The 25,896-nt window shown below is 48.6% G+C and overlaps 7 non-coding genes across 7 annotated transcripts; 2 read left to right on the plus strand and 5 right to left on the minus strand.

The window, feature by feature from the left end:
- Nucleotides 1-841: 841 nt before the first annotated feature.
- TRNAA-UGC (transfer RNA alanine (anticodon UGC)) lies at nucleotides 842-914 on the minus strand. Its single transcript has one exon. It is a non-coding gene; the product is annotated as a tRNA-Ala (tRNA).
- A 4,311-nt stretch (nucleotides 915-5,225) lies between these two features.
- On the plus strand, nucleotides 5,226-5,299 carry TRNAR-UCG (transfer RNA arginine (anticodon UCG)). Its single transcript has one exon. It is a non-coding gene; the product is annotated as a tRNA-Arg (tRNA).
- Nucleotides 5,300-6,196: 897 nt separating this feature from the next.
- Nucleotides 6,197-6,267, minus strand: TRNAG-UCC (transfer RNA glycine (anticodon UCC)). Its single transcript has one exon. It is a non-coding gene; the product is annotated as a tRNA-Gly (tRNA).
- Nucleotides 6,268-7,029: 762 nt separating this feature from the next.
- TRNAP-UGG (transfer RNA proline (anticodon UGG)) lies at nucleotides 7,030-7,103 on the plus strand. The gene has a single exon. It is a non-coding gene; the product is annotated as a tRNA-Pro (tRNA).
- A 13,370-nt stretch (nucleotides 7,104-20,473) lies between these two features.
- On the minus strand, nucleotides 20,474-20,546 carry TRNAH-GUG (transfer RNA histidin (anticodon GUG)). Its single transcript has one exon. It is a non-coding gene; the product is annotated as a tRNA-His (tRNA).
- A 148-nt stretch (nucleotides 20,547-20,694) lies between these two features.
- On the minus strand, nucleotides 20,695-20,778 carry TRNAL-CAA (transfer RNA leucine (anticodon CAA)). The gene has a single exon. It is a non-coding gene; the product is annotated as a tRNA-Leu (tRNA).
- A 2,884-nt stretch (nucleotides 20,779-23,662) lies between these two features.
- TRNAC-GCA (transfer RNA cysteine (anticodon GCA)) lies at nucleotides 23,663-23,745 on the minus strand. Its single transcript has one exon. It is a non-coding gene; the product is annotated as a tRNA-Cys (tRNA).
- Nucleotides 23,746-25,896: the final 2,151 nt, after the last annotated feature.

Genomic DNA, 25,896 nt, shown 5'->3' on the forward strand with positions numbered 1-25,896 from the left:
TTTTTCTTGTCTGCTTACCTTTGCGGTGCCGGTACTTACTTGCCTGCTTGCAGTGCCGCCTCTTCTTGCCTGTTTGCTTGCTGTTGGTGCCGGTACTCATGTGCCTGCTTGCTTTTATGATGCCTCAGGCACCTACTTCATTGCCCGCTTGCTTTTGCTCGCGGTGCCGGCTCTTCCCTGTCTGAGGGAAAGTGCCCGGTGAGATCTTTATTAACTGAATATCCCCCCTGCATTGAAATTTAAGAAGAGATTTTACGGTTCTCCTTCTTCGTTTTATTCTGTTCATTCCTCCCTATTTCCCTGGTAAATGCCCGAATCTCTTCTCTGTAATTTGTTCCTCTTTCTCCACTTCCTCAGGAGATATCCTGTTCGTTAAATATCGGTTCATCTTCTTCATTATCACTATTCCCTTCGCTGTTCCGTTGACAGGGGAACTCTTTAATATCCCCCTCGACCACGGATCAAGATTACCCGACTTGACAACAACAGCAAACACCCACCTTAAGGAATGGAATGGATTTCTGGTAACGCTAGGTTGATTGGAGTACAAATCAAGGAAAGACTGACTGTTATGGAGAGAAGAGGTCTCGCCTTGATCCCATCTCGTTTGTTGCCAAACCATGAGGTTCCTAGGGAACGGAGTCACTTTTCCTGATAAGGAGAAGGAACGAGGCTCACGGGATTCCAAAATAATACCATCTGCCGGTTCCCCGGTGGGAGGGCGCACTTGGAGTCACTTTTCCCGATAAGGAGAAGGAACGAAGCTCACGGAATTCCAAAATAATACCGTCTGCTGGTGGCGCTTCTGGATCCTTATCCAATGCGCTAATCTGTATATGAATGGAGACGATCGGACTCGAACCGATAACTTCATACTTGCAAAACATGCGTTCTACCGATTGAACTACGCCCCCGTCCTCGTTCCATGCGCAACACGTATCATACAGGCAGGCACGGGGGAGCTATTGTTTATACATGCTCGTAGCCCTTTTTTTATAGAGTCTAAACCCTATCCAAGACACGGTCCCATCCCATCACACTGTCGAAACTGTGTCATAAGAGTATGTCGTTGACAGCAGTAATAGTTCACGAATCTTTCCTCGTAATAATAGTTCACCACGTATCGGCGCTAGAGATAAGCCGCTTCCTCGGGAGCCTCCTCAAGGCTCCCCCATTATTTCGAAACTTTATCTCTTTCCAGGCCAGGCCGTGAAAGCGCTTTCCGGCGAAAACGCTAACGCGTTTTCGGCCGCCTTATCCCATTTCCTGCCCCCCCGGATATGGGTTGTTGATTGCGCCTGACCGGCACCTCTAGTTAGTACGACACATCTTTCGGAATACGAGCGAATGCTCGGATCAGTATTTCTTAATGATTCGAGCTAGGTACCCAGAAGTACGTGAGGCCAGAATGTATGTGAACCATTCGGCCATGACCTCATTTCTTGAGCCAGAGGGGGAACCGCTCCGCGAAATGAGCTGGCAAGAGCAGGCAGCAACTCTTGATCCGTTTCACTCTCGTGATTCAGGAGGGAGGAAATGGGATTCGAACCCATGATACAATCTTCTCGTATGTTGATTTAGCAAACCAATGCCTTAAGCCGCTCAGCCATACCTCCATCGACCATCGCTTGCTGTGGGGAATAGAACGAAGTGTGATAGCATACGCCTGGAAAAGGCGGAAGGCCGGGCCCGCTAGGGTTCCCCCGGGGCCGATAGACAATTTATCCCGTCCCGGCGCCGAGTTGCACTTTATCCTTTTCATTAGATAGGCACTCTACCCGTTCCTTTCGGGGAGATTCGAAGCGGGCCTTTGGCCCAAAAGGAAAGATCTTATTGGAATGGAAAGTCTAGCACAAGAGATTACGCCAAAAGCTCGCTCTTCAGAAGAGATCTCTCAACACAACAAGGGTGGGCCTGCGAACCGCAACTCGGCCTCCGCTTCGTTGTTATGGCTATTTGGGCCTACGGTGGCAGCCTAGACTAGAGAGGTGCCCTCAGCCACCCAAAGGATACACACTTTCGCTACGCCAGTATCTCGAACTTGTACGACTGGGGGCGATAGCTGGTCCTTGTATATCCCTCCGACCCTCTCCGGGGAACCGCGATGCGCTCCATATCTGGTGTGATACTTGTTTCTTGCAGAGCACAACTATATTGGCCTTTCGTACCGAGCTGGGTAATCAGAGGAAAAGAGATTCGAACAACCAACTTTTGCTTTTAGAGATCATTATTCCACCATTGGAACCACTCCCCCAAATCAAGCAGTTATTCCTTTTTCGAGGGGTCCGGGTCGAAATGACAAATTTTCTCCCGTTCTTTTTTTTCGGAGGATGGTGAAGATGTTATCATTATATAACGATAACTCGAATTTATACAACGATAACAGAAATTCAAGGATTGACTTTCGCGGAGGTTCCCCGCCGCTGTTCCCTGGGCACCCCCTGGCCCTTCGGTGCCATTCTGGCCCGAATTCTCGTATATAGATGCAAATCTGAGATGAATTAGATAGTAATGAAATAATAATAATATAACGAAGTCGTCGCGGGTTGTGTGACCTGCCTGATGAGTCCAAAAGGACGAAACGACTGGCTGCTCTCCCGGCAGCAGTGGAAAAGTGAAGGGATTTCACGAAGAAATGTTATGGCCAGGCGGGGCCAACCAATATCAAAATCTATTGGGAATGGAATGCTTCTTGCAGCAGGAAAGGCAAAACTAACTTTGGCAGGGTGGAAATACCAGCCAGGGCGGCCCAATAGGACGAGATGCGGATTCGAACCGCGAACGTTAGGCTTTCAGCCGATCGATTTCCCAATCAATCTATCCCGTCAGGGGGGCCACTTCTCGACGCCGGGCCCTAGGGAAAAATATTGATATTGGTAGGGGAAAGCGGTAGAGAAAGCCCTAGTTCTGGTAGGGACGGGACGGGAAAGCCCAAACCAAGGCTCCCTGGCCTGAGAAATCCTTACCAACGGAAGGAGAGGTATCTTCCCTTGCGGAACGGATTACCCGAGCCAGGGATGTACCTTCAGAGGGAGCTTTATTCTACCCCAGCCCAGCCTTCTCAGGCCCAAGCAAAGGTCTCACTTCCTCCTATCACTCCTCTCCCACGCAACTGAGCTTTGCCGAGCCAAGGCCACTGAAGTGAAGAGGCTCATCACCTGAAGGAACCACCACTAACCCGGCTAGGGTGGCGAAAGAGGAGCACCATAATGCATTGTTGTTGCTCGGCCTATAGTAAGTATTCGTAAAATTTCGCATTTTCGGTTCCGGTTGGTGATCAATTAGTTAGCGAGCGAAGCGAGCGTGCAAGCGCGCTAATGGGATCCCGGGCCCTAAGGCAAGGGCGGTGAAGGCAGTTCAGCAAGGATTGATCCGAGTTGTTTAATAATACGAAATTTTGTAGATGGATGACCGGCACTTTCCCGCAAGCAGGCAAGTGGGAACTGGGAATCCGGAGCTACGCTAGCCCTCTTTCGTTAGGCAAGCCTGGTGGCACAGGGCCGGTCCTTGAAGTCGGCTGGTATGAGAAATTCTTACTGGCAAAAGCAGAGAAGGATATTCAGGCACGTCGTGATCGTGATTAGCTAGAGGACTAAGCCATTCCACTTCCAGAACGACGTGCGTTCCGTCGCACAGATCGATTTCCGGCAGCCCACCAAGATATCCAGTACCCCTATGTATCCAACACCTGCTACATGGGAACCGCATTGGTAGTAGAGCCTAGGGGTTTCCGGCATACAGGTCAGGGCAAGTTCGGGCTGGGGCTAGGCATGTGAAGGTCTCCAAGGGCATGTGAAGTCTTCCGAATCGCATGATCTTATCCCGTTAGGGAGAGCGAACCGGCGCTACACCTCACCTAATGTCTGCTACCCTACAGGATATTAGCCAATTCGGAAGGGAGGGAAGGAAGGACGGCAGATTACTTTGGCCGGGCAGAAGTGGGCACTTTCCTTTAGGGAGCCACGTGCAAATCCACTGAGAATGGAAATTTCGTATATAGAATCCGCAATTGGACCATGGAGTGCAAATCCACTGAGAATTGTCCAAGGAATGGAAATTCAATCTTGCTTTCTTTGGCGTACCCACCGCGGAAAGGCATCGATTCCGGGAAGGAATTTCGGAATTGCGTATTCTAGTGGATGCGGCAAAGGCTCGCCGCACCCACCAAGAAGTTGGGCTCGCACTATCGTATCTGTTGGGGGAGCGTTGGCTCGCACTCCCCGGCAAGTTGAACGGTTGAATCATGTTGGCACACCATCGACTTTCCCTCGGCACCATTCCACGGGTTCGATTCCGGGATAGCCTTAAACTGCCATGAATATCCCCAGCTTTAATAACCAACACCACAAGACATGCCTGGAAACGGAAGAATGATTACAGAGCAAATGGCGACGAGTATCAAGGGAAAATTGAGGATTCTACAGGACGACTTCGCCGAACACATGGGCACGCTAAGAAACTTCCCCGGCCGCCCGGGGCCAGGCGATCTCAGTGAGCTCTCGGAAACCCTTTTTGTTATCCGTGACGCCACCCTGCCGGATATGCAATCGGTAGCGAGGCCTTTGGTGCAATTCGGACCGCCGTTCGATGAGTTGATGGAAGCTATAGACTGGGCTCTCGCCCCCCTGTGGCAAACCCCGCTTCCAAATTCACGCCGAGGCCTTCAGCCTATCCTGCCCCTATTGACACGAGTTGGGATCAAGTGGGAACTCACCGTAACCGAGATCACCGAAAAGGTAAACCTGGGGTTGGACGTGCGAATATGGGATTATTTCGAGCCAAATGTGTTTCTTTTTTATTTTCCTCCTATTTATGAATTTGCCCCTATTTATCTCTATTTAGTCATCAGTTTGCTACTTTCCTTGATCCTAAGGGGTTTATGGCATTATTACAGAACAAATGCTTCTAATATAAAGGCAACGAAAGCTCACAGAGGAACCTTAAATTATTGGCCTGCTCAAAGAAGTACTGCAGCTCGTTTAGTCCCAATTCTTCTTATAACCAATGTTCCAACTCTGCTTTTGCTAAATCTTATGTTATTTCGGTATATTCATGCGGGAATGGAAGAGATTCTGGCAGATCATGTTCACCATGAAGTCACACGAAATCGGATCTTGATTCTCCTTAGAATCCTCTTGTTAGTTATTATCAAAGATTTCCGCTTGTTTCTTGTTCTCCATTAATTGATTATTTTCACGGGTGGCCCTCGCGGGTCACCCCCCCCCGCACCGATAGCTCAATCGGATAGAGTACCTGGCTTCGAACCAGGTGGTTAGAGGTTCGAGTCCTCTTCGGTGCACACTCCGTTCCCCTTTCCGGCTCAATCCTTGTGTTGTATTTGCCAACAATAAAAGTCGAAAAATGCGCTTAGCGCGCCTTTTTACCCTTCGCCCTTGCCGACGGAATATCGGAAACTTTTCATCACAACCACATTGATAACCTTATAAATAAGGGAAACCTCAATCTCACCACGCTAATCGCTCGCTTCCGCTCGCTTCCGAACTTGTTTTTAGCCAAATAAGCGAATTAGCTAACTCTTTTCCCGGCGTAACCAATAGCAGTGCCGGGAGAGTCCGCTCCGTAACCAATCAGTAGCAGCGTTGGTGGGCTCCTTCCGTCCCTAACCTACAGCAGTGTAGCGAGAGTCCCGGTAAGCCTATCAGGTCCAGTGCTAGCGAGAGTCTCGGTAGCCTAGCCGGTCCAGTGCTACGAAAGCCAGTCAGTTAGCGAGTACGCTAGGGAGAGTCCCTAAGGTAACCAACCTATGGCAGTTGCTAGGGAGGGTCCGGTCGTTTCCCTCCACTAACCCCCCATCAGTTTCGAACTTAAAGCCCTTCGGCATCCCCACCTCCAACTTGAGTGTCACTTGCTGAAACCCCCTGCACGAGGGTCGTAAGCATCGAAGAACTTCCTAATGGTATACCGCCAACCGTATGCCGCTATCACTGGAGAAATCAGTGATATTAGAAATGACAATACCGGGTCAGAAGTTATCCCTCGCACACTTGTTCCCACTGCTCGAAGTTTTGAAAACGTAGCGCTTTCTTTTTCGAAGTGTTCTTCCAGGTTGCTAGGACAATGACCAACCATTAGGTTTAATTTGTGTTTGTTCTATATACGAGATTTTTCAAATAAATGGCACCTTTGGTTTTCCCGTAGCCATGACCTGTAGCCATCCCTTGTCCTACCTGTCAGTTGCGGATAACGGGAATCGAACCCATATCCTCTGCTTGGAAGGCAGATAATCTACCGTTAATCTATATCCGCCTAAGTTTCGTTCCCGGGGTGTTATAAAGAGATCATTCCTATAATACGAATCGGCCGAGGCGCGGGCTTGGCCTTCCATGCGCAAAGACTTTGCCCCGCTCAAGCACCTAGTAGAATGTGAGTGATGGATCATTCGTGTTCAATTCATTTCATATACGATAATTCATGGAACGCTATCGATGAAAACTTCCCGTTCGTATCTCTCCGATTCAAGAGCAATCAAGCCAAACCAACAAGAATTCGGAATGGAAAAATTATTGACCTGCCGCGCTACGCTTGGCTTGATGGGGTCCCCCGAATCACCACAATTGGAAAAGGAGTTACGTATATATAACGACAGCGTGATTTATCTGAAAAACGAAGGGGTAAAATCTTTTCAAACAACACAAAATTCCAAATTCTGACAAATCCCGGCTGCCCTCACGGGCTTAGAAGGCACGTTGGTAGGCCTAATATTAATCAGCCCATCTCGTGCTAATGCGTCATTTCGCTCTTTCCGCGAAGAGATCGAAATTCGAATATTGCACCATTCCATGGCACTTCACTTGTGGCCCAACGTTGACCCTGAATGAAAGGTGAGAAAGACGTACAGTCCAATCTCGGTCGAAAGACAAAGCTAGGCCGTGCGACTTGCATGCAGGGACATAAGAATTTTTAGGCAAATGGCCCTTTTCCTTTCCTGAGATTGAGTGATAAGAGATCGGGTGCCAAGTGCCAATCGATCGCTGTAGCCGGCCTTCAACCATTACTGGGGATGGCCCACGAGGTGTAGCGCAGTCTGGTAGCGCATCTGTTTTGGGTACAGAGGGCCATAGGTTCGAATCCTGTCACCTCGATTACTGCCGCCATTGGGCAGGTAACATTTCGCTCCGTCCCCTTTTCACTCGTGGGAATCTCCCAGCTACTACAGACGGGATAAATGCTCAAGAAGTGGGTTTTCCACCATTCTTTTCCTTTGTTGTTACCTGATTACTGTCTACCATGGCGAAACCACCCATCAACGCCATTGCGGACCACTTTCCATCGTGACGTACCTTCGGGACTCCCATATCCAAAGCTGTAGGAAGTGGAGCGTGATTGGGCCATATGCCAACCTGGCCACTACTCGTAGATGGGACGATTTCTCGAACCTCAGAATTCCGAACAGTTCGATTAGGAGCCATTACACGAAGATTCAGTACCATCCCTTTCATTGACCCTCCACTTGTAAGGTTGCAGCCTTTGTGGTGGCTTCATCGATGTTGCGCGGGAGATTATCCAATTCCCCAGGAAGAATCATTTGAAATCCCTTAGCTTAGTGGTTTCTGTTAAACTAACATATTTCCCTGGAGAACCAGTAAATACTTCTGCTACCCCTCTCCCCAGAAGTTTCGGGTCGAGTGAACTCCGTCCCTGGCTTCTTCAACCGCACATCGAAGTCAGCCCGAAAGCGCAAGAGATCGATCCTTTAGTGTCGTATTCCGCTGCTGGCTCATACCTCCACCCTTTCCCTCGGCTATTGTTGTGCCTTCCCGCGGAAGAACCAACGCATGATGTCAGAGTCTTAGTATGTGTGCTACCTCTCCGGCATTTAGTGCTGCTTCTTGGGAAATCTCTAACAGGCTTCTTGGACGGCCGGACATTGTCTTTGAAGGCTAGTTCCCGCGGGAACCCGCTAGGCTCCCTGCCCTTTCTGGTGGCGGGTCGGAATCCTTCAGTCCCTGTTTGCTACTAGCCTCTCTATTAGAAAGAAAGGCGGGTGCTACGGAATACAAGGAGTCGGGTTTTCGGGTGCAAGAGATGAGGCATGGTCCAAGCCCATTCGGACAGATGTACCGGTATGGCATGTCGGACAGACATGAGAGTCAGCAGCATCCGATGCACCATGGATAAAACGGATGAGGAGATACCCCCCCGCTGAACCCCGTTTCTATCAGATAGAAAGGGCCAAGTAGAGCATCATTGCTTTTCCCCCTCCATGTTCCCCTTCCCTGGCAACGTGCGTGTTAAAGTGTTTGATTTCGAAAAACAGTTAAAGAGGCGGCCGTCCTCTCAACGCATCTTCGATTTTTTCTGAACACGACTCTGCCGGCCGGTTTGCACGACGTTAGCTGGCAAAGGGCTATCTCCTATATAGGTAGTGTCTGGATTCGAGGCACTATCAGGGTACATTGATTCCCTTCCCGTGTGCTGTTTCTGATCGGCCTTTCGCTTTCCCGTTGATTAACCAATTCAATAGTCAGCAGGATTGGCTTTACCCTTGGTTGACCGACCCAATAGTAAGGGGTTGGTGAAGGGTTCCGACCTTCCGGCACCCTGAAGATGCCTTCGCTGGACGGACACATCCTGCCTTCGGCTTCATGAAGCCAAGAGGGCTTACCAACGACTCGGGAAACGGGAAAAGATTTGATCTTTTCGTGACACCAACGCAATCTGGGCATAATTCAGAGCGATTCCGTATTCGGCGTAATATACGATGCTTATTGGAGAAAAGAATTCCAGCTCCGAATTCGAAGAGAGGAAAATTATGGATAACTTCAAGAACAGAAAGGACGCAGAGAACCAACAAAACCAAGATCACTTCTCGAAAGGAACACAGAGCACAGAGATAGATAACCAAGAATACGAAAAGGGCCTCTTCCTTCGTGAAGCTTTATTTTCTGTTGGAGATCCAGTCAGCTACAAGATCAGTGATGGACCAGTCTATCTTTCACACTGATTTGTTGAATTGATATTTCGGATCGAGTCCCGGGTTGAAGGGTCGCCACAGGGCTTGGCAGCTCCTCGGCAGCTCCTCGTGTGTGGTGCGGGTTCGTCCCTTCATTGATGATGGTTGCACCCTCATTAAACCTCCAGTAGAATAGAGATGATCGCAAGTGCTCTGATCTCTCGCGGATGAGAAACCCCTACGTGAGAATCCACAGTTAGGGGCTCGGAGCAAGAACCCTCGCCCGAAGGGCCCTCGAAGAAGCCAACCCAAGGGCCTAGAAATGCTATCATTAGAATCTAACTTCATATATCTGCTGGCAATCGTATGGGAATCGAGATAAGGTCACTGTAATGGTTTACGTCTGAGAGATGCCTGGGAAAGATGCTTGCTGGAAAGCTCTTGGTCAAGTCTTTATCTTATCTAGAAGTAGTTCGAATAGGATAGGCGGAATGGGTTGAGAGATAGCTGTATTTCGGGGTATCTGGCAGCAGGGTCTCGGGTATGGAGAGTATCGGTCAGTGGATCACGACTAGTCGGGGTATATGAAAGACCTGGTAAAAGCTATACAGAAAGGCTAGATGGAGGGCTGGAGGTGGGCGAAGATTCCCCCCGTATCAGCAGCTCTTGAGGTCAAAAAAAAGGTCAAGTCTTTATCTGGATGGTGGAGCGAAAGCCGCATTCAATTCAATATCTTTCTCAGCCTTTCAGCGAAGCTGAGAAAAACCAAATGGAGTGTCATGACAAGAACTAAAATGAAGAAATCTGTGAACATTGATTCGTGGATTCATTTGTATTTGTTTTTAACGGGGATTATGAAATCCAGACTTTGACCTTACACCTCAGATTCCACAACGAGTAGACGTTTGTGCTTCCGCATAATCAATTAAAGCTACCTCCCCCCTCTTCCAGAGGTACAGGCGGGGGAGGCTCAAACAGGCATCACATTATATACGAAATTACCTAGCTTTCTCGGCTTTAATGCCAATAACAGCAGAGAATTATGGTTGAATGGGAAAGGGTTAGGGCAAGGAAAAAGGGAATGTGCGGAGCACGGGATTTGGGATAATATATAGTGGGAGGACTAATAATAAGGATAATGAGTAGCAGCTGGCCCGGGCTCTACACAATTCCACTCAACGGTGCAGGGGCGTAGGGTTTTGGTTAACTTGAAGGGGCGGGCAGCGGGGCCAGGTAAGTTGGGGCTGTTTCTGAGATGTCTGTACGAGGTTTGTCGCATCGCCCTGAGCCTACGAATCCGAGGCTACCGAATCCGGTAGCGAGCCCGGAGACGTAGAAACGGGCTCATTACTAACGGATGCGGGCTCCCAACGCTCCGCGTGGTGACCCACCCAGCCAGATGTGGGCGGAAGCAGGGCGAAAAAAGCTTTGCAGGTAACGACTAGAGTTTACGGGAGAGGGATTCGAACCCTTAACCTTTGGTCTTTTATCCAAAGACCATTGTTCTACCATTTAAACTAGTCTCCTGTTTTTCCTCACAAGAGGGCAGGGGCGGGCCATATGCTTCGTATTGGTACGGAGAGGGAGATCTCTAACCTCGCCATACGTGGTAGTAATCGCTATGTTGCGAAGGAGACGTTATTGGCTTACAGGGAACCGCTTCCTGCAAAGCCTAGCTAATCCTTCTATTATACCCAATTCCGTGGGACCCAGAGCTATATCGTTCCATCTCTAGAATTCCGTGTAGTGCATGCATGCTTCAGGGCACTGAATGGGATTCGAACCCGGTAGCTCCAATTTAGCTATCAGTGCTGGGGGGAAAACCAATCTATGGATCCTTTTTCTGATCCTTTTTCTGATCCTGATCCTTTTTCTGATCCTTTTTCTTGCTTGGTTTTAAACCAAGCATGCTTCTCGGGGTGTTGAAGCATTGAACCTCTATCACCCGGCCCGGGATTTGGTGAAATTCCTCATTTCTCAGGCTTAAATGATCATTTCGAATGGACAACGCAGAAGTCGTATCCCCTTCCCTTCCGTATCCGCTCTTGATACTCGCCGGCCCGTTATTTCTACTCACTATAGTGCTCCCCTGCCTGCTATTTCACTTCAGTGCTCCCCTGCCCGCGTAACATTACGAGAGGGTTAAGAGCAGCGACGGCGGCGATGTAACAAGAGGAAGCTAGAAAAAAAGGGCTATGAGAATATGAGGGACTCCCTTCTAAGAAAAAGAAAGTGTCGATTGCCTATTCTTTAAGCACTCATGAGAAACTAATCTCTCCTAAGGAACCCGTATAAGAGGTATTCATTTCTAACAATCCTAAAGTCTTTAAGGTTTTGACCATTTTGTGTAACCACTGAGATGCCCCAAAAACACTGGAGTACGGAAAGGAAACACTGGTGTTAAAGCATTCTTTGAGAACCACATCCTGTTCTTCCTGGATGGATGATTTGCTCTGCTCGACGCCATCGTGCGAAAGTTGTTTTCACAATTTGGGAATTCAACTGATTTTAGGTGATCCATCTTTATGTAACATAACATGAGGGGTGCTATGAAAAACACGTAACCGACCGGATTGCGTGAAATGGGTAGATCGATCTGGTTGGGGCATTCTTTGGAACTTCAGGAAGAATCATCCAGGGTTGTGGTTTTTTCTTCTTCATGCCTATAGAGGTTAAAGGCCCCTGCCTGCCTCCAACAACCCTATGCTACTGGATCACTGCCCCAGTGCTTCACTCGACTGGACCCCTTCAAACCCCTGGATTTTAGCTGATAACTCTCCAGCCCCCTTCATTGAGGAATTATGGTGGGATGCCGAGGTCTACTGCCGGTTTTTCCACCGAGCCCACGGGAAAACGCGAAGCGTTTCGCCCAACCTTTCAGGCCTTCCGAGTTCTACCACTGATTCACTGTCACGGAGGTCCACCAGTCCTTCATGGGAAGTATGGGTCGATGCCGAAGGTTGGTATGTGGATGGCTGTCGTTAGGAAGGTGTTGGATGTACGCCGGCCTTTCCTATAGCTTCTTTTTCAATCGAGGGAAATATCCAGGCTTATTAATGTCCCTAGTGTGAATCAAACCTTCCCTTTAGAGATAGCCTGGTTCATCGGTCTGTCGAATGTGAAATTCTCGGGACGGGATTCCCCAACTGAATCCTCGCCGGCGGGCGGCCTTTCGGATTTTGTTCTCCGATTCCCCGCTGCCTTCCCCCTTGTGCGGTTTCGTAATGCTCCTCACCCACAATCCAGGGTTGTGACGTGGTTGAAGTCGAATCCAAGGGATCCGCAGCCGGATAAATACCTTTAGCTGCTAGTCCTCTCGAAAGCACAGTAGTAGCATCTGGGTGTGCGGATGTTGTAGCAGGAGCTGGGTCAGTCGAATCATCTGCAGGTACATAAACAGCTTGAATAGAAGTTGTCGATCCTTCCTTGGTGGAAGTAATTCTTTCTTGTGGGGATCCCGTTTCTGTACTAGGAGTTGGTTGATGACCCACGGCGGAAGGCATTCTACCCGATAAAGCAGAAACTTCTGATCCTGCTTGGACGAAACGAAATGTGTTGTCGATGGATAAAAGGACATCTTGCTTGTTGACATCTCGGGAATATTCAGCCATTGTCGGAGCAGTTGAACCGACTCTCATACGAGCTCCTGGTGGTTCATTCATCTGACCATGAACTGGAGCCACCTTCGATTCTGATATATCTTGTTCATTAGTAACTTTCGATTCTTTCGTTTCCATGTAAAGATCATTACCCTCACGAGTACGTTCCCCCACCCCACCAGATACAGATACACCTCCGTGAGCCTTGGCGATGTTGTTAATCGATTCCATGATAGGAACCGTTTTTCCCCGGGCATTTCATTGCTGATTGGTTGATGGTGGAGAGTCACTAGTTTCACCCTCCCTTCCCCCGGAAATCTCGTATATAGAATGGCTTGCTTGCTTGCCAAAAGCCCCTGCAAGCGGCGAAGTTCTTCAGCTACCCATTGAGAGGTATAGGGAGAGCCGAAAATCCCGAGAAAGAAAGAAAAAGCAGAGAGATAAGATATACTGGCCCTTACTATGGAAGGTCGGAGGAGGAAAGCCTTACCAGCAGGCACAGGAGCAGTTATCACGAAGGATTGCTAACCTCTAGAGCATTGGCATCTCATGAGCTGGTCCTCCTTATGTACCTAGTGGATAAGATGATCCAGGCCAGAATAGGTATCCCCCTCAGCCTAGAGAATGACGGGCTGCTCTTTCTTACCCGCACGAGTGAAAAGAAGCAGGTTATGACCTATTTGGACAGGTTTATGAGGGGAACCAGCCAAGACTTTCTACAGCTAGAGATCCCTTTGGAAGGTAAGGATTAAAGTTGGAAGGGTAAGGCACCTCCCGCCCACACGCTCAAAGTCTTCCGCCCACTCCCCTCCCTCACAATGCTTTTTCTTTCTTTCTGCCCCGGCAACGGAAATTTCGTATATAGAATGGCTTGCTTTACCAAGAAGCCTGTTCTCATTCTCGGGAAGTTCAAATCCTCTTCAGTGCCACATCGTTTCATTGACTCGGAAGAAAGCCGGCATGTGTGCCCGCCTACCGTTCAACTAACAAGGATGAAAATGCTACATCGTTTCATTTACTAAGAAGAAATCAACGATTTTATCCACAGATGATAAAACAGTAGTCTTATTGCTAAGAATCGATTCTTAAAAAGGTCGATATAGGAGGCATAATTGGCTATCGACTCCTGCTCAGGTTGGAGTAAAAGCTGGTTGGTTTATACCTTGGCAGAGTAGCTGGTCGTGAAGAACACGAGGTTGGCTCGGCTGTAACACAACCCGGAAACTGCCGGGAGCTAGTAAGGCATGCAGGCCAAGGCCGACGGGAGGTACCCTTTTGGTGAGGGAGAGGCCGCTTTAATCCTTAGCATGCGCAACTAGTCGGTGAAAGATACGCATAGCAGCCCGATTGCAACGGAAGACTGTCGAGGAGACAGAGGAGACTGTCGGGAGTCGGCGAGGCAGGCTCCAACCAGTAGGGCTATATACCTTAGCGTGTAACTGATCGTTGAAATAGACGCAGGGAGACCCGAGCATGCCTCGTGGAGTCAGTTAGTAGCAGGCGCCCAACCTGGGGGAAGGAAGGCTGACCCTGGTCCCCAAATAAATATAGGAAACGGGGATTTTCTTTTCCAGTGCATCCTATTGGTAATAGCCAGTAGGAAGTAAAGTCCCCTACCCGGAGGGAAAACATGGTTGGGGGGAATGGTGAATACGATAAGTTACAGGGGCATTAGTATAGAGTTATAGGATAGGGTAGGAGTGGGGAATACTCTAAATGTACTGGAATGAATCCCAGGCAAGCTATGGTAAAGGGCGAAGGAGTGTTGCCTACCGAATCCCCTAAGGGGTACTTAACGGAAGCGAAGGGGAAGCGCAAGGACCTGAAAAGAGGTTACAGGCGAAGCAAGGAAAAGGCTTATTTGGAGTGAAATTCCGTAGAATAGAAAGAAGGCTAAAAAGAATCCTTAAAAAGATTCTGGGTGTGTGACTAGTCCCAAGCGAAGGCATCCCGGGGCACTGTGGCGAAGGGAGTGAAAGGCAAGGGTTGGAAGGAAAAGCGTGGAAGGAAGGAAGTGGGACTAGTACCGAGCGAAGGCATCCCGGGGCACTGTGGCGAAGCGGGGGAAGGCTTAGGGGCTTGGATAATGGAGCCCTCCCTTCGCTTTCATCCCTGTAGACCACTCTGTGGGGAAAAGCCTTCATTCTAGCTGGAGCCGGCAGGGAAGGGAAAGCGGCTAAGCGCCTAGAGGAAGCCAGCAGGGGATGGATAGCAAGCCAGCAGGGAATGGATACCGAGGAAGCAAGGGAAGGGTAAGCGCTTTCTCCTAAGCGCCTTCCTTCTCGAGAAGGCGGGGTAAGCGCTACGCGCTTTCCTGCTTCGCCCCTACCTTTTTAAGAAAAAAGGTAACAATCCCAGCTTGGGAATGAGATATTGAAGGCGCGCATCCCGGAACAACGCCACAACCTCTTCCGAAACCAAACCCCTTATCTGTGAATATCAAGAAATCACTCAGTAAAACCGGATAATCGGGGCAATATACCTCTAGACCCCCAATTCTCTGTGCATCACAAAGAAAAAGCGGATGCCTGAGGTTTCAGAGCGGCCGGGGCTTCAGAGCGATTGCCTGCAGCGAGCGATTGACAGAGAAATTGTATGCGAATTCTGAGCGGATTGTCTGTGGCTTTTGAGCGATTCACTGAGCGGGGCGGGATTCACTGAAGTGTCTGAGCGGATTGCCTGCGGCTTCTTAGCCATTTACTGAGTGAATGTCTGCGGATCCAGAGCCATTTTTAGTCATTCAGGGTGATTTCTTTTCATCAGCTGATATCGATCAATCTGTATCTCCCCGGGATTTTCAGCATTCAATCAATTTCCCTGCGCTTTTGATATCGATCGATTTGTATTTTCCCGGATTTTCAGCAGCATAAAATGGGGGATAACTAGAAACTGCCACAAATATAGGAAACTGCCCTGGATATAAAGCACCGAGGAAAAGGATTCGACGGAGGAGGAGGAGAATGAGATTATTTAAAGCTAGAGCAACGGAATAACTATCTACTATCTCAGAAGAAAGAATTACCAACTACTACACCAAATTGCCAGTGGATGAGATCGGTTGAGTGGTACCGGTTGGGGATGGAATTGCACGTGTTTATGGATCGAACAAGATTCAAGCGGGGGAAATGGTAGAATTTGCCAGCGGTGTGAAAGGAATGGCCTTGAATTCTGAGAATGAGAATGTAGGAATTGTCGTATCTGGTAGTGATACTGCCATTAAAGAAGGAGATATGGTCAAGCGCACTGGATCTATTGTGGATGTTCCTGTAGGAAAGGCCATGTCAGGTTGTGTAGTTGATGCGTCAGGAGTATCTATTGATGGAAAAGGTGGGGCGGCCGTTGGATCATCTGCGGTCAAAAAATGCGAGGCCGGAATGGCATACAGGCATGGGACTCACCAGAACCCGCGAAGGGAGGCCGGGACCATAGCATGTCGCAAAAGCACGATTGAAGGCGAAACGTCTCAGACGGATGAAGATCATCGTGCAAGCCCGGTGGTTTGGTGAGAGATGAGGCCGAAGGCTGGCGAATCGGAGTCTTTTTCGGGTGACCATGCCCCCGGCCAGATAGACGCGGATATGCTCTCTGCCTGCCATAGGCACATCATGGTCAGGCCCTTTTGGAGTGGCACCTTGGAGCCTGCGGGGAGCGGATTACCTATATATTGGGGACGGAAGACTGAACGACATCCCAGTTTGCCAAAAACGTAGGACCTTGCAGAGAGCGAGAATTGTTAAAGCTGGCATATTGGAAGATCAAACGGCCAAAATAACCGTGAGCAGCTACGATGTTGTAGGTCTCTTCCTCTTGACCGAACTTGTAACCTGCATTAGCAGACTCATTCTCAGTAGTTTCTCTGATCAAACTAGAAGTTACCAAAGAACCATGCATAGCACTGAATAGAGAGCCGCCGAATACGCCAGCTACACCCAACATGTGGAAGGGATGCATAAGGATGTTGTGCTCAGCCTGGAAAACGATCATGGAGTTGAAAGTACCAGAAATTCCTAGGGGCATACCGTCAGAGAAACTTCCTTGACCGATTGGGTAGATCAGGAACACAGCGGTAGCAGCTGCAACGGGAGCTGAGTACGCAACAGCAATCCAAGGACGCATGCCTAAACGGAAACTAAGTTCCCACTCACGACCCATGTAGCAAGCTACACCAAGTAGGAAGTGAAGAACGATCAGTTCGTAAGGACCACCATTGTATAGCCATTCATCAACGGAAGCTGCTTCCCAGATTGGGTAGAAGTGTAAACCGATAGCTGCAGAAGTAGGAATGATAGCACCGGAGATAATGTTGTTTCCGTATAGCAAAGAACCGGAGACAGGCTCACGAATACCATCGATATCTACAGGGGGAGCTGCGATGAAAGCAATGATGAATACAGAGGTTGCGGTTAATAAGGTGGGAATCATTAAGACACCGAACCATCCGATGTAAAGACGGTTTTCAGTGCTGGTGATCCAGTCGCAGAAGCGACCCCATAGGCTTGCGCTTTCGCGTCTTTCTAAAGTTGCGGTCGTGGTAATTTTTGGTTTTCGAAACGATTGGTGATTACCCAAGCTGATGAGCCTGTTGATCCATAGTATATCACAGAATCCCACCTGTGTCAACTAATCTAATATTGATTGAATATCCGAAGAAACGGGAAGACTTCCCTTTGTTTTCGCACGATACTTCTTCAAACCTTGACTCTCTTTTCAGACGCATTTCCCTTTTATTATCATAAACCACGGGAAAGTCAACGTTAGTTCGGCTCCTCGAGTACATCATGGGAGATGCCAGCTTTGCCTTAGATGTACTACGACTCAATCATCGATTCGAGGTGAGGGACATACAGGATAAATATCTGCTGGCGTTGCCTGACATCCCCCCCCCCCCGAGGTGAGTAGTCCGCCCCAGGCGGAGATAGTTGAGAATGGTGGGAGTCGCGGGGATGCGGGCAGTGCCAATCATGTCGATCATGTCGATTGTGTCGATTGTGTCGATCATTCTAGTCATGTCGATCATGTCGATCATGTTGATTGCGTCGATTGCGTCGATCACTTTGGTCATGTCGATCATGTTGATCATGTCGATGATGTTATGGGCTTTACGATTCGACACTAGTCTTTCTCTTTTTCATGAGGTACTATACCAGTGACAAAATTTCCCCTATGACTTGGATATTTTTTCTCCCATTATTTAATTTCTGCTTATCCATATGCTTCTGGCGTATCTTGATTCCTAATACCCTGCGCTCCGGAGTAGAAGGTTTCAATCCACCAATAAGAGGTTGTGGATTGAAACGAACCCGGAACTAACGGAAATGGGCAAAAGCCTTATTAGCTTCTGCCACCTTGTGAGTCTCCTCCTTCTTCCGTACAGCACTACCAGAATTTCTGGCAGCATCCATTAATTCATCACTTGATCTTAAAGCCATACTTCGACCTGAACGTTTTCGACACGCGATCAATAACCATCGGATAGCCAAAGCTCTTCCTTCTGCAGGTACTACTTCAACGGGGACTCGATAAGTCGATCCACCTACACGTTTGGATTCTGTTACTATATCGGGAGTTACCCTACGTATTGCTTGTCGCGGGACAGACAGTGGATTCTTATTCGTCTTTTCCTTAATCCGCTTCATAGCCTGATAGAGAATCTGATAAGCCAATGATTTCTTGCCATCTTTAAGAATACGATCAACCAACATGTTTACTAATCGATTACGATAAATCGGATCCGATTCTATATTTTTCTTTTTGTTCGCTACATTGCTCCGGTGTAACATGAGTTTACAGATATGTCGGATTCCGATTCTATCTCGACTGTATCTTAGAATCTTATTTGGGCTTTTTCACTCCATATTGTAGGGTGGATCCGCCGGTTAGTCGAGGATCTCCCCCCAAACTGCACGTGCGACTTTCATCGAATGCAGCTTTCCATATGATTGAATAGAAAGTCTTGAAGTAAGTTCGGGTTACTTCAATGAATCATATTTACTCATTAGGCATTGAGTATCCGTTTCCTCTTCATCATCCCACGAATAGGAGAAGGGAAATCCCGTATTTCATTTATCTCACCAAGAATGTCCGTGGGTTTATTGATCCAATTACCAAATGTTCACAAAACCTCCACTGAATCTCCATAATCGTAGTCCGAACTCGTTCTGAGAGAGAGAAGACATTCGAAGATTTTCCAAATAAATGGGAGTCCGGGTAAGACTCAACTTACTGGAATGCAATACCCTGGACACCGAGTTGTTTCACACGAATAAGATAATAATCAATCTCCGTAATAGCAGGCTTCGGTCCCCTGGCAACATTCCCACTATCGGGTCGGCTATGCATTTGACATATCAGAACAACCGATACGGAATCATTGCGATGATACAAGTTACGACAATGTTCTGCAACGCACTGGAACGCCCCTTCTTACGATCCTTTACTCCTACAGCATCTAAAGTTCCTCTAACGATATGATATCTTACACCAGGTAGGTCCTTCACCCTCCCGCCTCTCACAAGGACCACGGAATGTTCTTGCAAATTATGGCCAATACCTGGTATGTAAGCCGTTATCTCGAACTTGGAGGTTAATCGAACTCTGGCGACTTTCCGTAGGGCAGAGTTAGGTTTTTTTGGTGTAGTTGTGGAATAGTTGACAGATGAGTCAGTTTCAGTGTCACTCTACAGAACCGTACGTGAGATTCTCACCTCATACGGCTCCTCGTCATTCAATTAATACTAAGAATAGAAGTACGAAATCCCTTTCGGTTGTTACCCGATACAAGAGGATTCTAAGGAGAATCAAGATCCGATTTCGTGTGACTTCATGGTGAACATGATCTGCCAGAATCTCTTCCATTCCCGCATGAATATACCGAAATAACATAAGATTTAGCAAAAGCAGAGTTGGAACATTGGTTAATGACTTTATTGAAATTTTCCCAATCATTACGTAGATAACAACGAGCATCATCCCATGTGATATCTTCTAGGTTACGCATTACCGGAGCGTGTTGTTGCGCCAGTCCTTTGCAAAACCGCGCGCAAGACTGCTTTCCGGTTAGTTCCCTATCCAATATAAGCTGCGTTACGCCGCTAGAGAAGACAGGGCAGCGGCGAGGGTCGAACCTCGCCCGTTTAAAGTCCGGACGACTAGTAATTTTGGATAATTATTCATGGTCACATATTCGGGTTTTATGGGATATTCATGGCAGTTTAAGGCTATCCCGGGTGGTCCGGTGGATTATTTGATCGATGCTCTTCGTTGGTCGGATAGAAAGCATTCGGTACTTGGATAGAAGGCACCTTCTCGCCCTTCTTCCTCCCGTACCGGAGTATTTGGAACGGTCGAAGTGTCAACGAAGCGATCGAGTGGAGACCAGGGACCATAAGATTGAACCGTTAATCAATTAATTGAGCTCAGATCTCAAATTTGATCATTCCCGCTAACGGTAAAGCGTTGGGAACTCTATTTACCCAATTCTTGTAGCGGAAGCGAAAGGCTAACAAGAACCCTTTGCCTAGCTTTTCTCCGCTAGTAAGCGCCTCCAACACGCAGCAAGTAGCAGCTAGGAGTTCGAGATTCCTCTTGAAAACAGAATCCCAGCGGTTCCCCCGGCGTGGGGGGAGTGTGTAATCCTAGCGGAGCTAAGATCACAGCGCGTGATGTTGCGTGGAAGCTTGTTGCCCACTACCCCATGCCCGGGATTCCGATCCCGGCCCCCCGTCGGTTTTTTCGAATCTCTGGCCACAACCAAGAAATAGGACATCAAGGCAATCCACCAATCAATCCCCTTGCCCGGCTTCGGTCTACAGCTCGGCCTGGCTGAACGTCTTGGTTGGCGTTGATTGGTCTTCTGTTTTGGGCTTCGACCGAAGGTTCTCATCCTCCTTCGAACTCTATTTCGCTATGAGGATAGCAGCGCAAAGTAGTCGGGATTCAAGCGTTGGGATGATGTGTTTTTGGCGAATAACGGGATTCGAACCCGTGTTTTCAAATTCACAATCTGACACTCTGACCCATTGAGTTATACTCGCCCTTGGGGCTCCCCGCAAGCAAGCCCCAAGGGCCCGCCCAACAAACCAATTCAGACACGCCCATACTCGCTATCGGATTCGAACCGATAACCCTTGAAATGGAACAGATTCGAAGTCTGTCGTGTTTACCAATTTCACCAAGCAAGTATGCTCACTATCGGACTCGAACCGATAACCCTTGAAATGGAACAGATTTTGAGTCTGTCGTGTTTACCATTTTCACCAAGTGAGCAAACGGGGGAAGCAAAGCTCCGGGGGCGGAGATCAGAATCTCTTGCTGCTCCGCCCGACCCACCCGGGCCCCCGTCCGCCACTTTCTTCTCTAGACACCCCGGCTCCGCTAGACGGAGCTTGCTCTGGCTTGGCCGGACCTGCGGTTCTTTACCGAGGGCGGGAGGGATTGAGGCGACCATGCCGACCTGGAGCAGCAGCCCCCTGTAGCTGGCTTGAGGTCGCCCACGCTTTCTCGTGTTTATCAACCCTTTCGTTTTGCCTCCTCTTTACCGATTCATACCAGTCCATCTACGATCCGAGTAACCTTTTTGCCGAGTGTGCTTGGCGCAAAGCCCTTTTTCCTGAACGAGATATAAAAACTCGGATTCTTATTATTATTATTGGATTACTACTATTCTACTATTACTGTCATTCCCAATTGATATTATCATCAGATTCCCATTATCCTTATCACTATCGGATTATTAGAATTATTGCCCTATTCCTGGCAAGGCGGAGAACCCGGGAAGAAACCCAATCCTTTGGTCCCTACCTTTGGCCTTCATCCTTTACTAGTATTGGAGCGAAAAGTATTGACCCATACTTTAGGTAGGTCACGGAGTGAGACCTCGATTTGTTGAGAGGGCCACTTCTCCCGGGGAACCGGAGGGAGGAGGAGTTCTGTTTCGTTGAAACGATGCCCTACAGGCACTAACCTGAAGGGCTGGCAAGTGCCCCGGAGGTGCACCAAGTACCTACCCCGGAGACCTACGGAGAGGTAAGTAGCCCGATTGCCAAACCGACCTACGGGTAGCCCCGGGGGGCTGTCAAGGTAACCCGCCCGAAGGGAAGGGCAACAAGTAACCCAAGGGGAGTGTGGGGGTAGCCCCGCCTCGCAGGCGGGGTGGTAAGGTAGCCCGGTGGCCCCGGGATGAAGCGCTATCCCGGGCCGGCTCCCAGGACCCCCGCTCGCCCCTATGCTATGGGGGGCCTCTCTGTGCCGGGGAGTCCCCTTGTGGTTGGCTTTGCAGGTCGGCCTGCCGGCTCCCCTCTCGGGGTATTGAAAATTACTCGACCGAAGGGAAGAGGCCCGGAGTAGGCGGGTCCAGCTGGTTTTGGAAGCCGGTTGGCTAGAAGCATATTCCTGGGCTTCGACTCGATTTCTATCGATTCCCTTCGATTTCCGTCTTGGTGATGTTCCCCATAGAAGCATGTTTGATAAGCGCTTGTTTCGATTCCCGTGATTCGGGGCGATCAGCAGAGGCCGGGTCTTTCTCTTGTTATGGAGTCGGAGCATTGTGGGATAGAATTTCTATATGGAAGGCCTTCAGTGATCAGTTTAGTTCGACCTCGCGTTGGCATCGACCACTGCTCATCAATTGCATCGACACTACGAACCACGAATTGCATCATCAAGTAATAGTTGTGGTAGTTAGCCTAAACTTCTCAAACTCACTCCTTGGCCTAATAGGCTGAATTGATGGGAAGGCCTAACTGTTCAAATTATTGGTGATTCAGGAAGTCCTTGTTTGTGCTGTTTGTGGATGAGGTCCATATTGATCGTTTAAGTGCAGGTTTTCCGTTTTAGTCGGATACCTCCATGTTAGTGAGCCATGGTTTTGCTAGAGCGAATAGGCGTCTACGGCTATAACCGTCATCCAGCCTTTCCTAACGTCATCTGAGCAAGGGAAATCTTGATTTCCCAATTTACCGGGGGGTGGTTTAGAGATTAAGATCCTAGCCATGAGGATAGAATAGCTGAGGGCTACGAGGTGGATCGTTAGATGAACCGATAGGGAACATCTAGGAGGGTGTGGATCTGACGATCGAGAGAGTGGGACAGAAGCCGGGTAGGATATAAGCTATCTTTTTCACCCTGTTAGCCAGGGGTTAGCAGTATTTAATGGAAAATTGGGTAAAAAGAAAGAAAGTTCCTAGCTGTTCGACCCCATAGGTTGGAAGCTGTATGCTTCCGGCTCGAAGCTAGAAAAGGAGGATCATGGAAAAGCTGTATGTCGGAAGTTGGATCCTGGCTGAGCTGTTCAGAAAGACCGATTCGTAGGGAATGTGCTGATCGAAGGCTTTATCCAGAGATCGAATGGTAGGCATAGAGCATTTCGTCGCCCGAGAGGCAACTACGTGGTCGAGATATACATTGCTGCTGGGATTGAATTCCAGAAGGTTCCTTGGAGAAGCCGAAGCCTTGCTCTCGGGGGTATCCTTTCTGGCCGGTGCACATCGCTCGCTCGCAGCGCAGGCCAAGGATCTTTGCTTCTAGCCAACCTTGGGCCAAGGATCGGATCTTCCCGTTGCGTGGCTGCCCCGATCGCATAGCTTGCTTTCGACAACAAATAGGAATTCCCGTCGTAATGAGTAGGCTGGTTTATGAAATCCGAGATCCGAGGCACACTCCGCCCTAGAGCTATACACGCGCACAGGCCAACACTTTTTTCTATTCTATTCTATTCTATTCTATTCTATTCTATTCTATTCTATTCTATTCTAAAGGTCATTCAAACCAGAACAGAAACCAAATGCGGGCAATTTACAACGCAAGAAAGACAACTCGACTTTGGGGCACTCCGACAACCACCGGCACCATCGGGGAATCGAACGAAGAGAGTTCGTCCGCTAGGTGTGGTCGAACTGAGGCATGAGGGATATCAAGTAGTTACAACATTAGAGACCAGACATTCGCGTTCGCGGGATGACAGCGATCAAACTTCCTCGCTTCACTCAGTAATAGGAATCATAGGATCCTCCTCCGCAATTTCTTTCACTTGGTCAATCAAATAAGGGCTGGCCGGGGCTGGCTGGTTAGATATTGGATGTTCGAGCTTCCCTCCCCGCTCCCCTCTCATTCTTCGGTTGCTTCGCTTCTCTTTCCTAATTTGCTTCGGCATTGGGAGAGGCAGGATTCGAACCTACGTAGAAAACCTTCAACAGATTTGCAGTCTGTCGCTTTTAACCACTCGGCCACTCTCCCAGTAAGCTTCGACCTTCTGAGCCGAGATCGCGAGACATTGATAAATCGGTCAATCCACACGTCCTAACCCGTTCCAATGGACTAATCAAACAAGTAGAAGTTCGAGGAATCAAACAAGTAGAGGCATTCCCCAACGGTATATGATCCAATGTGCACTTTCTGCATCCTACAGGACTCGAACCTGTGACCTTCAACTTAGAAGGTTGTTGCTCTATCCAACTGAGCTGAGAATGCTGTACATTACTAACCACTTCGCGAAGAAAGAATGGGAAAGATGGGTACCTTTTAATTAATTAACTTTTTAGTCTCCATTCCTTATATACTACAACCGGACCGCCGCGAACACTGATAAACGCGCGTTCTGAACAAGCAGCCACTGGGGGTGACATAGACATATGTATACTTCCATATCTGTATGTCAGTTATTTCGGCCGTCGGCTGGGCGGCATTGAAGAGATCGGGAGTCAAGTCTGAATAGCGGTAACGAATTTTCGTTACCAATCTCGCAGTAAAAAAGCAAACGAAGATTATCGTATAATAATCCATGAATATTCGAAAAAGCGTAGCCATTCATATTACACCTTTTACTTAATAACCACCTGCGAATTGATGACCTCCTTGTGGGGTTGGTAGCGATCGAACAATCAAAGGCTAAGTACCAGCTGTATTTGCACTTTCTCTGTTCGGTGCTTTTGTCGTTAGCACTCTTTTGTTCATTAATCAAGCGTGTTCGTTCCGTCCGGGCATCCTAGTAAGACGCGGAACACCCGATCCCATTCCGACCCCGATATGTGAAAGGCGTTTTCTGCCATATGTACTGAGAATTATCGGGAGACGTGGTTGACAGCCCGGACCCTCATGCACACTCGTGCTGTTTGTCACTAAACATTCGAAAAAACGAATCACAAACACCCTTTAATTTAATTCCCGAGAGGGGAATGAATTTATGCCGACAATGATGAGGGAGGGTTTTGATGGGGCCCGACCCTTTTTCCCATGAAAAAAAGCGAGATAGATTAAAATTGGTAAATCGATCGGCTGAAAGCCGAACGTTTGCGGTTCGAACCCGTCTTGCCTGCCTCGGTTTTGCACCTTCCGTACAATTGAATGGTCATTTGGTGGCGCTAGCCATTCTCCAATTTTGGGCTTAATGCTGGTATGTGGCATTTATTGACCGATTATTCGTTAGAGATGGGCCTTTTTGAAACTTTTTTTAAGCACCAGAAGCCTGCTGCGAGCACAACCAAGATTCGCAGCGGAATTTTTATGTGTGTTCCTGCTAGTGAGAGAATTTTCAGCTGCGGCGAAGTGTCCGCTAGCAGCATGGTGGGCGGACCGGGGCCGTTTGGCTTTTGCCAGCAGTGAAAGCATGAATCGCCTACATTAGTAGCGGGGTCGTCGGGGTAGCGTATGATCTACGCTATCCCCTTCGGCCCCCCCGGGGCTCGTCGTAAGTTATTGCTTAGATGGCAAAATCCCCCAAAACCCTTGATCCTGGCTCAGAATGAACGCTAGCGATATGCTTAACACATGCAAGTCGAACGTTGTTTTCGTCCTTACGGGGCCACCAACCGCAAAGCCGGTTCCCCCCCTTGGTGGTTGGCTTTGCCTTCTTCTTAGGCAAAAAAAAGTGGTTTGGATTCGGTGAAGCGAAGCGTTTTCTGCTTGGTGGGGCCCCCCCTGAATAAGATAATCTCCCAATCAGATAATCGATTTGGAAAGGGTCCGATTGGGGAGGGGGTACAGGGCTCCCCAAGTACCCCTCACTGTGGGTGGATCGAACGAAAGGATTTGCAGATAACGGTGCTAGGGCTACAACTGGTCCATAGATTGTTAAAGCTTCCGTGAAGGCTAAACTTGACAATGAAGTGCCTCGAATTTTACCCTCTGCCTCTGGTTGTCTCGCAATACCTTCTACTGCTTGACCCGCGGCAGTGCCTTGACCAACACCGGGACCAATAGAAGCGAGGCCTACAGCTAATCCGGCAGCAATAACAGAAGCAGCAGGAATCAAGGGGTTCGTATTAATCTCCTCTTTTTTATTTAATTCAACCAATTCCGACTTAGCAAAAATCAATGCCTACTGGAATAATTCTGTGAAAATTCACTCAGAGCCGCTGATGGGTTGAAATGTTCCTTCCGATTCACTTG

The sequence above is a fragment of the Dipteris shenzhenensis genome, unplaced genomic scaffold, assembly GCF_047967505.1.
Source record: "Dipteris shenzhenensis isolate YYH24624 ecotype China unplaced genomic scaffold, Dip_SZ_1.0 scaf0082, whole genome shotgun sequence".
In the NCBI taxonomy this organism is placed as follows: domain Eukaryota; kingdom Viridiplantae; phylum Streptophyta; class Polypodiopsida; order Gleicheniales; family Dipteridaceae; genus Dipteris; species Dipteris shenzhenensis.